Below are 12,177 nucleotides of genomic sequence, written 5' to 3'. Positions count from 1 at the left end.
CAGCAGGAGCCTACACCATATTTTATGATCACGCTGAACTGCAGTGCGACTGCAATTACAGCATGGTCAAGAAGGGAGGCGTCATGCTGGGTGGCCATGCCCTGTCACTGTGCAGGAGCCAGCACCGCTCACACACTAGTCCCCGGGTGCAGCCCCCAACCCCCGGGACACCCGGAGCAACAAAATGTAGATTCAGGCCACCAGGCCACGCCCCTACCTATGAAACCATGCCTCCTTTTTACCATTGCGCTGCTTATCTGCGCGCACTGCATTACAATCTCCCTCGCCACCTCTCTGGGTGTCACCAGTGATAGTGACACCTCTGCCATGCTTGTAGCAGCTGGTCCTAAGATCTACGCCTCAAACCCTGAGTGTTTGCCCTTGTGACTTGTTGATCATCATAGCGAAGCAGATGCTTACAGAAAACTGCAGGGGCTTAGATTGAAAATAAAAAAATTGATGGGTATAAGGTAGAGAGGAGCGGGTTCGGTTCTCCGAGAACCGAGTTCCCCACGAACTCCACGTGGTTTACACTGGTCCGAGGCAGGCTCGGTTGTTCCCGCCTGACTCGGAAAACCTGAACAAGGGAAAATGTCATCATCCCGCTGTCGGATTCTCGCGAGATTCGGATTCCATATAAAGAGCTGCGCGTTGCTGCCATTTTTACTCGTGCATTGAAGAGAGAGCGGAGAGGACGTGGCTATGTTCTCTCAGTGGAAATCTCAATATCAGTGCTCAGTATCAGTGGTTACTTATTGCTGCTCAGTAATACTAGTAGTGTGTCTCTCCTGCTCAGTGTCAGTTCTCAGTAGTATCCTCATCAGTGCTCAGTATCACTGCTCATTGTCTTGTGCTGCATTGTGGTGCTCAGCATACTACAGTTCATTACTAATAGTCCAGTGCTGCATCTTGCTGCTCAGTGTCAGTTCTAGTATCCTCATCAGTGCTCACTATCACTGCTCATTGCATTGTGGTGTTCTGTATACTACAATAACATAGTAATATAGTAACATAGTTTTTGAGGTTGAATAGAGGCAAATTGCCCATCGTGTTCAATCTGTTTTAAGTTGTGATGATTCTACATACTTGCTGAATAATGTTTTATGACTAGTTAGCTACTATAACTCATGTTACCCCCGGATTAACCATGTTGATATTTTAAGTATTATAACCTTGGATAGCTTTTTCATTCAGAAATGTATCCATTCCTTTTTTAAATCCAATTACAGAGTCCGCCATTACCACCTTCCCTGGCAGGGAATTCCACATCCTGATTGCCCTAACAGTGAAGAAACCTTTCCTCCATTGCGTTCTGAACTTTCCTCCAGTCGCAGCGAGTGACCACGTGTTCTTTTAATAAATAATTCCTCTGATAACTCTTTGTTATGTATCTTTACATATTTGAAGATATTAATAATATCTCCTCTTAGGCACCTCTTTTCTAGTGTATAAATATTCAGCCTAGTAAGTCTTTCCTTATAGTCCAGTACTTTTAGGCCTTTAATCAATTTAGTCTTCAGGATCTCTTACACTTCCTTGAGCAGCAGAGTAGTGCAATGGAAGCATGCTGGGCCCATAACCCAGAGGTTGATTGATCGAAACTATCCTCTGCTATGTGCATTTTTTTTTTATAATTAAAGTAATCAAAAACTGGGATTGATATTTTGGCTCTTTTATTTTTACTTAAAGTACAATAACTTTTATCATTTTAATTTGTTTTAATAGTATATTGACAGCATTGTTTTCTTTAAAAAATCCACTTAATTTTCTTTACCCTATTACTGAAATGGTAATTGACAAAAACAAACTACATTGTCACCAGAAGAGCAATGCAAAATGTACAAGTGATATATGAAAATCATCTTCCATCTTGAATTTCAATGATGCATTGGGACAACAATTTGTGAGAAACATCTTCACCCATAAAGAAAGATTTTCTTAATTCCTTACCTGTGTGCTGATTAGATATCACCTTGTTTTCACATTAAACAGACTTCCCCATGAGGAAGCAGCAAGGATGCAGTGACGTTTCCTGGTGTCAACCTGTATTATTTCAGTAGACATTGAAATGAGGATGCATCTTTGATGCCTTTCCAATGAAGCAAGTTTATTTCAGTAATAGGTGAAAAACCATTCCTACAAAGGTGTTAATCAGAGACTTGGCTTTGTGGACACTTTTCAGAGAGCAAATTTGTTAGCATAAACATAAAATCAGAAAATGAAGAGCTGTTTAATCACTCAATTGGACTTTTCTGCCAGCATATTTTTTTTTTCTCTGCAACCCACTGCTAAATTGTGCTTCCTAGCTGTTTTTTTATAAAATCACTTAATCAAATCTAACTCTGATTACATCAGAGAAGGCCAGGTACCCTACACCATAAGGGTTTTTTTTTGAAATTTTGACTTGTCTACTTAAAGATCACCAAAATCTGATTACAAGGTCAATTACATCCCTGGGTGGGATTGAACCACCAACCTTTTGGTTAATAGCCAAACATGCTAACCGATTGCGCCACAGAGACACCTTGCAAAAGTCAATACTGACAAAGGCTAATAATCATTCATCTAGAACGTTTCCTAGAAAAACTTTAAAAAGTCAATAATCTGGAGAATTTTTGTAAGATACACATTGGTACTTTCCCATGATGAGTGAGTGCTTCAGGATTTCTTGCACTTACATGGGCTATTAACCAAAAGGTTGATGGTTCAATCCCACCCAGGGATGTAATTGACCTTGTCATCAGATTTTGGTGATCTTTAAGTAGACAAGTCAAAATTTCAAACCCCCTCTTATGGTGTAGGGTACCTGGCCTTCTCTGACGTAATCAGAGTTAGATTTAATTAAGTGATTTTATAAAAAACAGCTAGGAAGCACAATTTAGCAGTGGGTTGCAGAGAAAAAAATAACATTTTAAACCTACCGGTAATTTTTTTTTCTCGTAGTCCGTAGAGGATGATGGGGACTCCGTAAGGACCATGGGGGATAGACGGGCTCCGCAGCAGACATGGGCACTTTAAGAAAGACTTTAGATCTGGGTGTGCACTGGCTCCTCCCTCTATGCCCCTCCTCCATACCTCAGTTAGAGAAACTGTGCCCAGAGGAGACGGACAGTACGAGGAAAGGATTTTTGTTAATCCAAGGTCAAGATTCATACCAGCCACACCAATCACACCGTATAACTTGTGATATACTACCCAGTTAACAGTATGAAAACAACATAGCATCAGTCCAAGACCGATGAAAACTAACATATAACCCTTATGTAAGCAATAACTATATACAAGTCTTGCAGAAGTAGACCGCACTTGGGACGGGCACCCAGCATCCTCTACGGACTACGAGAAAAAGATTTACCGGTAGGTTTAAAATCTTATTTTCTCTTACGTCCTAGAGGATGCTGGGGACTCCGTAAGGACCATGGGGATTATACCAAAGCTCCCAAACGGGCAGGAGAGTGCGGATGACTCTGCAGCACCGATTGAGCAAACAGGAGGTCCTCCTCAGCCAGGGTATCAAACTTATAGAACTTTGCAAAGGTGTTTGAACCAACTTTGACCCACTGCTTGGATGACATCACCATATGCAAATCCATCTGCGGCAGGCCTTCCCCCAGGAATGCTTGCACTAGTTGTTGCATTTGGTTTGTTGTTTGGGGGTGCTTCAGTATTAGGCAGCCTTCTGCCCTCCCATGTTCATCTGAAAATATGTGTTCTCCCTGCAGTTGTTGTCCCCAGATGAATGAACCTCACCCTGGGAGAACAATCTTCATGACCATGGTATCTCCTATGCAAAATAAGTATGATTTGGAATAGGGCTGGGGAGGGCCGCTGCTCATGCACATCTCTGTCAAGTAAAGGAGATTCAACTGAGGCAGCACAAGGGAACTCTCATCTGGGGACAACAATTGCAGGGAGAACACATATTTTCAGATGAACATGGGAGGGCAGAAGGCTGCCTAATACTGAAGCACCCCCAAACAACAAACCAAATGCAACAACTAGTGCAAGCATTCCTGGGGGAAGTTCTGCAGAAGACGGATTTGCATACGGTGATGTCATCCAAGCAGTGGGTCAAAGTTGGCTTCAACCCTCATCTGCATATGAAAAGAGAAAAGGGGCGTGCAGGGCATGGCGGCCTTTTGCGGTGCTTGGATGACCCCTAGTTCGCATTAAACACCTCCACCCTCCTTTGGTGTGGGGCTCATGTTGGCCATGCCCCATCCCCTGAAGCATTCAAGCAGATTTCTTGCAGCAGCTGGGCACTGTAACAGCTCCAGAGCTGCTCTGTAAGGCAAGTAAAAGGGTGTGGGCCCTGCAGCACTACCTGTAGTTTGCATTGTGCATTGGAAGGCACAAAGTAAGCAGACGGGAGGAGAAGTCAGGATAGTGCACAAGGGTATAGAAGGGAGGGGCTGAAGAAAAGAGAAGTGGAAACAGACAGCAAACTAGGCTGGAGAGAGACCTGAGACAAAGAGATCTGAATTATACGAGAGCCGACCAGGGGAAACACAAATTATGCAGTCAAGTTTCCCACATTTGGGGAAATCGCAGGGGCAGCACACCCAGAGTGCAATGGGTGAGCCTTGCCCTGGGAGAAGCACCTTCATGATCATAGTATCTCACCTGGCAGGTAAGTAGGAGTTGGGCTAGAGCTGGGGAGGGTCTCTGCTCGGGCACCCCCCTGTCAAGTGAAGGAGATCCAACTGAGGCAGCACAAGGGAACTCTCGAAAGAAGAACAAGGCTAAAGGAAAATCTGATACAAAGAAATCTGACTTTTACCAGAGCTGACCAGAGGAAAGCACAAACACAGTCTCCCACTACCACAAATAATGCAGTCAAGTTTCCCACATTTGGGGAAATCACAGGGGTCAGCATACCCAAAATGCAATGAATGAACCTCACCCTGGGAGAAAAATCTTCATGACCATGGTATCTCCTATGCAAAATAAGTATGATTTGGAATAGGGCTGGGGAGGGCCGCTGCTCATGCACATCTCTGTCAAGTAAAGGAGATTCAACTGAGGCAGCACAAGGGAACTCTCATCTTGGGACAACAACTGCAGGGAGAACATATATTTTCAGATGAACATGGGAGGGCAGAAGGCTGCCTAATACTGAAGCACCCCCAAACAACAAACCAAATGCAACAACTAGTGCAAGCATTCCTGGGGGAAGGCCTGCCGCAGATGGATTTGCATATGGTGATGTCATCCAAGCAGTGGGTCAAAGTTGGCTTCAACCCTCGTCTGCATATGAAAAGAGAAAAGGGGCGTGCAGGGCATGGTGGCCTTTTGCGGCGCTTGGCTGACCCCTAGTTTGCATTAAACACCTCCTCCCTCCTTTGGTGTGGGGCTCATGTTGGCTATGCCCCAGCCCCTGAAGCATTCAAGCTGATTTCTTGCAGCAGCTGGGCACTGTAACAGCTCCAGAGCTGCTCTGTAAGGCAAGTAAAAGGGTCTGGGCCCTGCAGCACTACCTGTAGATCGCATTGTGCGTTGGAAGGCACAAAGTAAGCAGACAGGAGGAGAAGTCAGGATAGTGCGCAAGGGCATAGAAGGGAGCGGCTCAAGAAAAGAGAAGTGGAAACAGACAGCAAACTAGGCTGGAGAGAGACCTGAGACAAAGAGATCTGAATTATACGAGAGCCGACCAGGGGAAACACAAATTATGCAGTCAAGTTTCCCACATTTGGGGAAATCGCAGGGGCAGCACACCCAGAGTGCAATGGGTGAGCCTTGCCCTGGGAGAAGCACCTTCATGATCATAGTATCTCACCTGGCAGGTAAGTAGGAGTTGGGCTAGAGCTGGGGAGGATCGCTGTTCGGGCACCCCCCTGTCAAGTGAAAGAGATCCAACTGAGGCAGCACAAGGGAACTCTCGAAAGAAGAACAAGGCTAGAGGAAGATCTGAGACAAAGAAATCTGACTTTTTCCAGAGCTGACCAGAGGAAAGCACAAACACAGTCCCCCACTACCACAAATAATGCAGTCGAGTTTCCCACATTTGGGGAAATCACAGGGGTCAGCATACCCAGAATGCAATGAATGAACCTCACCTTGGGAGAACAATCTTCATGACCATGGTATCGCCTATGCAAAATAAGTATGATTTGGGATAGGGCTGGGGAGGGCCGCTGCTCAGGCACATCTCTGTCAAGTAAAGGAGATTCAACTGAGGCAGCACAAGGGAACTCTCATCTGGGGACAACAACTGCAGGGAAAACACATATTTTCAGATGAACATGTGAGGGCAGAAGGCTGCCTAATACTGAAGCACCCACAAACAACAAACCAAATGCAACAACTAGTGCAAGCATTCCTGGGGGAAGGCCTGCAGCAGATGGATTTGCATATGGTGATGTCATCCAAGCAGTGGGTCAAAGTTGGCTTCAACCCTCGTCTGCATATGAAAAGAGAAAAGGGGCGTGCAGGGCATGGCGGCCTTTTGCAGCGCTTGGATGACCCCTAGTTCGCATTACACACCTCCACCCTCCTTCGGTGTGGGGCTCATGTTGGCTATGCCCCAGCCCCTGAAGCATTCAAGCTGATTTCTTGCAGCAGCTGGGCACTGTAACTGCTCCAGAGCTACTCTGTAAGGCAAGTAAAAGGGTGTGGGCCCTGCAGCACTACCTGTAGTTCGCATTGTGCGTTGGAAGGCACGAAGTAAGCAGACGGGAGAAGTCAGGATAGTGCGCAAGGGCATAGAAGGGAGCGGCTCAAGAAAAGAGAAGTGGAAACAGACAGCAAACTAGGCTGGAGAGAGACCTGAGACAAAGAGATCTGAATTATACGAGAGCCGACGAGGGGAAACACAAATTATGCAGTCAAGTTTCCCACATTTGGGGAAATCGCAGGAGCAGCACACCCAGAGTGCAATGGTTGAGCCTTGCCCTGGGAGAAGCACCTTCATGATCATAGTATCTCACCTGGCAGGTAAGTAGGAGTTGGGCTAGAGCTGGGGAGGGTCGCTGCTCGGGTTCCCCCCTGTGAAGTGAAGGAGATCCAACTGAGGCAGCACCAGGGAACTCTCGAAAGAAGAACAAGGCTAGAGGAAGATCTGAGACAAAGAAATCTGACTTTTACCAGAGCTGACCAGAGGAAAGCACAAACACAGTCTCCCACTACCACAAATAATGCAGTCAAGTTTCCCACATTTGGGGAAATCACAGGGGTCAGCATACCCAAAATGCAATGAATGAACCTCACCCTGGGAGAAAAATCTTCATGACCATGGTATCTCCTATGCAAAATAAGTATGATTTGGAATAGGGCTGGGGAGGGCCGCTGCTCATGCACATCTCTGTCAAGTAAAGGAGATTCAACTGAGGCAGCACAAGGGAACTCTCATCTTGGGACAACAACTGCAGGGAGAACATATATTTTCAGATGAACATGGGAGGGCAGAAGACTGCCTAATACTGAAGCACCCCCAAACAACAAACCAAATGCAACAACTAGTGCAAGCATTCCTGGGGGAAGGCCTGCCGCAGATGGATTTGCATATGGTGATGTCATCCAAGCAGTGGGTCAAAGTTGGCTTCAACCCTCGTCTGCATATGAAAAGAGAAAAGGGGCGTGCAGGGCATGGTGGCCTTTTGCGGCGCTTGGCTGACCCCTAGTTTGCATTAAACACCTCCACCCTCCTTTGGTGTGGGGCTCATGTTGGCTATGCCCCAGCCCCTGAAGCATTCAAGCTGATTTCTTGCAGCAGCTGGGCACTGTAACAGCTCCAGAGCTGCTCTGTAAGGCAAGTAAAAGGGTGTGGGCCCTGCAGCACTACCTGTAGTTCGCATTGTGCGTTGGAAGGCACAAAGTAAGCAGACAGGAGGAGAAGTCAGGATAGTGCGCAAGGGCATAGAAGGGAGCGGCTCAAGAAAAGAGAAGTGGAAACAGACAGCAAACTAGGCTGGAGAGAGACCTGAGACAAAGAGATCTGAATTATACGAGAGCCGACCAGGGGAAACACAAATTATACAGTCAAGTTTCCCACATTTGGGGAAATCGCAGGAGCAGCACACCCAGAGTGCAATGGGTTAGCCTTGCCCTGGGAGAAGCACCTTCATGATCATAGTATCTCACCTGGCAGGTAAGTAGGAGTTGGGCTAGAGCTGGGGAGGGTCGCTGCTCGGGTACCCCCCTGTAAAGTGAAGGAGATCCAACTAAGGCAGCACAAGGGAACTCTCGAAAGAAGAACAAGGCTAGAGGAAAATCTGAGACAAAGAAATCTGACTTTTACCAGAGCTGACCAGAGGAAAGCACAAACACAGTCCCCCACTACCACAAATAATGCAGTTGAGTTTCCCACATTTGGGGAAATCACAGGGGTCAGCATACCCAAAATGCAATGAATGACCCTCACCCTGGGAGAAAAATCTTCATGACCATGGTATCTCCTATGCAAAATAAGTATGATTTGGAATAGGGCTGGGGAGGTCCGCTGCTCATGCACATCTCTGTCAAGTAAAGGAGATTTAACTGAGGCAGCACAAGGGAACTCTCATCTGGGGACAACAACTGCAGGGAGAACACATATTTTCAGATGAACATGGGAGGGCAGAAGGCTGCCTAATACTGAAGCACCCCCAAACAACAAACCAAATGCAACAACTAGTGCAAGCATTCCTGGGGGAAGTTCTGCAGAAGACGGATTTGCATACGGTGATGTCATCCAAGCAGTGGGTCAAAGTTGGCTTCAACCCTCATCTGCATATGAAAAGAGAAAAGGGGCGTGCAGGGCATGGCGGCCTTTTGCGGTGCTTGGATGACCCCTAGTTCGCATTAAACACCTCCACCCTCCTTTGGTGTGGGGCTCATGTTGGCCATGCCCCATCCCCTGAAGCATTCAAGCTGATTTCTTGCAGCAGCTGGGCACTGTAACAGCTCCAGAGCTGCTCTGTAAGGCAAGTAAAAGGGTGTGGGCCCTGCAGCACTACCTGTAGTTTGCATTGTGCATTGGAAGGCACAAAGTAAGCAGACGGGAGGAGAAGTCAGGATAGTGCACAAGGGTATAGAAGGGAGCGGCTGAAGAAAAGAGAAGTGGAAACAGACAGCAAACTAGGCTGGAGAGAGACCTGAGACAAAGAGATCTGAATTATACGAGAGCCGGCCAAGGGAAACACAAATTATGCAGTCAAGTTTCCCACATTTGGGGAAATCGCAGGGGCAGCACACCCAGAGTGCAATGGGTGAGCCTTGCCCTGGGAGAAGCACCTTCATGATCATAGTATCTCACCTGGCAGGTAAGTAGGAGTTGGGCTAGAGCTGGGGAGGGTCGCTGTTCGGGCACCCCCCTGTCAAGTGAAAGAGATCCAACTGAGGCAGCACAAGGGAACTCTCGAAAGAAGAACAAGGCTAGAGGAAGATCTGAGACAAAGAAATCTGACTTTTTCCAGAGCTGGCCAGAGGAAAGCACAAACACAGTCCCCCACTACCACAAATAATGCAGTCGAGTTTCCCACATTTGGGGAAATCACAGGGGTCAGCATACCCAGAATGCAATGAATGAACCTCACCCTGGGAGAACAATCTTCATGACCATGGTATCGCCTATGCAAAATAAGTATGATTTGGGATAGGGCTGGGGAGGGCCGCTGCTCAGGCACATCTCTGTCAAGTAAAGGAGATTCAACTGAGGCAGCGCAAGGGAACTCTCATCTGGGGACAACAACTGCAGGGAGAACACATATTTTCAGATGAACATGTGAGGGCAGAAGGCTGCCTAATACTGAAGCACCCCCAAACAACAAACCAAATGCAACAACTAGTGCAAGCATTCCTGGGGGAAGGCCTGCAGCAGATGGATTTGCATATGGTGATGTCATCCAAGCAGTGGGTCAAAGTTGGCTTCAACCCTCGTCTGCATATGAAAAGAGAAAAGGGGCGTGCAGGGCATGGCGGCCTTTTGCAGCGCTTGGATGACCCCTAGTTTGCATTACACACCTCCTCCCTCCTTCGGTGTGGGGCTCATGTTGGCTATGCCCCAGCCCCTGAAGCATTCAAGCTGATTTCTTGCAGCAGCTGGGCACTGTAACTGCTCCAGAGCTACTCTGTAAGACAAGTAAAAGGGTGTGGGCCCTGCAGCACTACCTGTAGTTCGCATTGTGCGTTGGAAGGCACGAAGTAAGCAGACGGGAGAAGTCAGGATAGTGCGCAAGGGCATAGAAGGGAGCGGCTCAAGAAAAGAGAAGTGGAAACAGACAGCAAACTAGGCTGGAGAGAGACCTGAGACAAAGAGATCTGAATTATACGAGAGCCGACGAGGGGAAACACAAATTATGCAGTCAAGTTTCCCACATTTGGGGAAATCGCAGGAGCAGCACACCCAGAGTGCAATGGTTGAGCCTTGCCCTGGGAGAAGCACCTTCATGATCATAGTATCTCACCTGGCAGGTAAGTAGGAGTTGGGCTAGAGCTGGGGAGGGTCGCTGCTCGGGTTCCCCCCTGTGAAGTGAAGGAGATCCAACTGAAGCAGCACCAGGGAACTCTCGAAAGAAGAACAAGGCTAGAGGAAGATCTGAGACAAAGAAATCTGACTTTTACCAGAGCTGACCAGAGGAAAGCACAAACACAGTCCCCCACTACCACAAATAATGCAGTCGAGTTTCCCACATTTGGGAAAATCACAGGGGTCAGCATACCCAGAATGAAATGAATGAACCTCACCCTGGGAGAACAATCTTCATGACCATGGTATCTCCTATGCAAAATAAGTATGATTTGGGATAGGGCTGGTGAGGGCCGCTGCTCAGGCACATCTCTGTCAAGTAAAGGAGATTCAACTGAGGCAGCACAAGGGAACTCTCATCTGGGGACAACAACTGCAGGGAGACCACATCTTTTCAGATGAACATGGGAGGGCGGAAGGCTGCCTAATACTGAAGCACCATCAAATATCAAACCATGGCCCTCATTCCGAGTTGATCGCTCGCAAGGCGATTTTAGCAGAGTTACACACGCTAAGCCGCCGCCTGCTGGGAGTGAATCTTAGCTTCTTAAAATTGCGACCGATGTATTCGCAATATTGCGATTACAAACTACTTAGCAGTTTCAGAGTAGCTTCAGTCTTACTCGGCATCTGCGATCAGTTCAGTGCTTGTCGTTCCTGGTTTGACGTCACAAACACTCCCAGAGTTCGCCCAGACACTCCCCCGTTTCTCCGGCCACTCCTGCGTTTTTTCCGGAAACTGTAGCGTTTTTTCCCACACGCCCATAAAACGGCCTGTTTCCGCCCAGTAACACCCATTTCCTGTCAATCACATTACGATCGCCGGAGCGAAGAAAAAGCCGTGAGTAAAAATACTTTCTTCATTGTAAAATTACTTGGCGCAGTCGCAGTGCGAATATTGCGCATGCGTGCTAAGCAGAATTTCACTGCGATGCGATGAAATTTACAGAGCGAACGACTCGGAATGAGGGCCCATATGCAACAACTAGTACAAGCACTCCTGGGGGAAGGTCTGCAGCAGACGGATTTGCATACGGTGATGTAAATCCAAGCAGTGGGCCAAAGTTGACTGGAACCCTCATCTGCATATGAAAAGAGAAAAGGGGCATGCAGGGCATGGCGGCCTTTTGCAGTGCTTGGATGACCCCTAGTTCGCATTAAACACCCCCACCCTCCTTTGGTGTGGGGCTCATGTTGGCCATGCCCCATCCCCTGATGCATTCAAGCTGATTTCTTGCAGCAGCTGGGCACTGTAACAGCTCCAGAGCTGTTCTGTAAGGCAAGTAAAAGGGTGTGGGCCCTGCAGCACCACCTGTTGTTCGCATTGTGTGTTGGAAGGCACAAATTAAGCAGACGGGAGGAGAAGTCAGGATAGTGCGCAAGGGCATTCTTTTCTCTTAGTCCGGGGGCAAGGCTTCAAAATGGGGTCTGCAACGGAGGAGACACAGGGGGCGTGGTCACAGCAGCTTTTCTCTACAGTCTGCACCAGCAGGAGCCTACACCATTTTTTATGATCACGCTGAACTGCAGTGCGACTGCAATTACAGCATGGTCAAGAAGGGAGGCGTCATGCTGGGTGGCCATGCCCTGTCACTGTGCAGGAGCCAGCACCGCTCACACACTAGTCCCCGGGTGCAGCCCCCAACCCCCGGGACACCCGGAGCAACAAAATGTAGATTCAGGCCACCAGGCCACGCCCCTACCTATGAAACCATGCCTCCTTTTTACCATTG

The 12,177-nt window shown here is 47.8% G+C and overlaps 10 non-coding genes and 3 pseudogenes across 10 annotated transcripts; all 13 read right to left on the bottom strand.

Moving 5' to 3' along the window:
* Positions 1-2,448: 2,448 nt before the first annotated feature.
* TRNAN-AUU (transfer RNA asparagine (anticodon AUU)) lies at positions 2,449-2,522 on the bottom strand. The gene has a single exon. It is a non-coding gene; the product is annotated as a tRNA-Asn (tRNA).
* A 1,953-nt stretch (positions 2,523-4,475) lies between these two features.
* Positions 4,476-4,638, bottom strand: LOC135015174 (U1 spliceosomal RNA). The gene has a single exon (XR_010213523.1). It is a non-coding gene; the product is annotated as a U1 spliceosomal RNA (small nuclear RNA).
* A 152-nt stretch (positions 4,639-4,790) lies between these two features.
* Positions 4,791-4,954, bottom strand: LOC135015119 (U1 spliceosomal RNA). Its single transcript, XR_010213467.1, has one exon. It is a non-coding gene; the product is annotated as a U1 spliceosomal RNA (small nuclear RNA).
* A 674-nt stretch (positions 4,955-5,628) lies between these two features.
* LOC135015173 (U1 spliceosomal RNA) lies at positions 5,629-5,791 on the bottom strand. Its single transcript, XR_010213522.1, has one exon. It is a non-coding gene; the product is annotated as a U1 spliceosomal RNA (small nuclear RNA).
* Positions 5,792-5,943: 152 nt separating this feature from the next.
* LOC135015090 (U1 spliceosomal RNA) lies at positions 5,944-6,107 on the bottom strand. The gene has a single exon (XR_010213440.1). It is a non-coding gene; the product is annotated as a U1 spliceosomal RNA (small nuclear RNA).
* A 698-nt stretch (positions 6,108-6,805) lies between these two features.
* On the bottom strand, positions 6,806-6,941 carry LOC135015323 (U1 spliceosomal RNA; annotated as a pseudogene).
* Positions 6,942-7,093: 152 nt separating this feature from the next.
* Positions 7,094-7,257, bottom strand: LOC135015118 (U1 spliceosomal RNA). Its single transcript, XR_010213466.1, has one exon. It is a non-coding gene; the product is annotated as a U1 spliceosomal RNA (small nuclear RNA).
* Positions 7,258-7,931: 674 nt separating this feature from the next.
* On the bottom strand, positions 7,932-8,094 carry LOC135015292 (U1 spliceosomal RNA). Its single transcript, XR_010213614.1, has one exon. It is a non-coding gene; the product is annotated as a U1 spliceosomal RNA (small nuclear RNA).
* Positions 8,095-8,246: 152 nt separating this feature from the next.
* Positions 8,247-8,410, bottom strand: LOC135014985 (U1 spliceosomal RNA). The gene has a single exon (XR_010213334.1). It is a non-coding gene; the product is annotated as a U1 spliceosomal RNA (small nuclear RNA).
* Positions 8,411-9,105: 695 nt separating this feature from the next.
* Positions 9,106-9,247, bottom strand: LOC135015229 (U1 spliceosomal RNA; annotated as a pseudogene).
* Positions 9,248-9,399: 152 nt separating this feature from the next.
* Positions 9,400-9,563, bottom strand: LOC135015049 (U1 spliceosomal RNA). The gene has a single exon (XR_010213399.1). It is a non-coding gene; the product is annotated as a U1 spliceosomal RNA (small nuclear RNA).
* A 698-nt stretch (positions 9,564-10,261) lies between these two features.
* LOC135015322 (U1 spliceosomal RNA) lies at positions 10,262-10,397 on the bottom strand (annotated as a pseudogene).
* Positions 10,398-10,549: 152 nt separating this feature from the next.
* LOC135015063 (U1 spliceosomal RNA) lies at positions 10,550-10,713 on the bottom strand. Its single transcript, XR_010213413.1, has one exon. It is a non-coding gene; the product is annotated as a U1 spliceosomal RNA (small nuclear RNA).
* Positions 10,714-12,177: the final 1,464 nt, after the last annotated feature.

This window comes from Pseudophryne corroboree, unplaced genomic scaffold, assembly GCF_028390025.1.
Source record: "Pseudophryne corroboree isolate aPseCor3 unplaced genomic scaffold, aPseCor3.hap2 scaffold_294, whole genome shotgun sequence".
Taxonomy (NCBI): Eukaryota; Metazoa; Chordata; class Amphibia; order Anura; family Myobatrachidae; genus Pseudophryne; species Pseudophryne corroboree.
The sequence above is the reverse complement of the archived record's forward strand: the minus strand, read 5'-3'. Positions and strand labels throughout refer to the sequence as shown.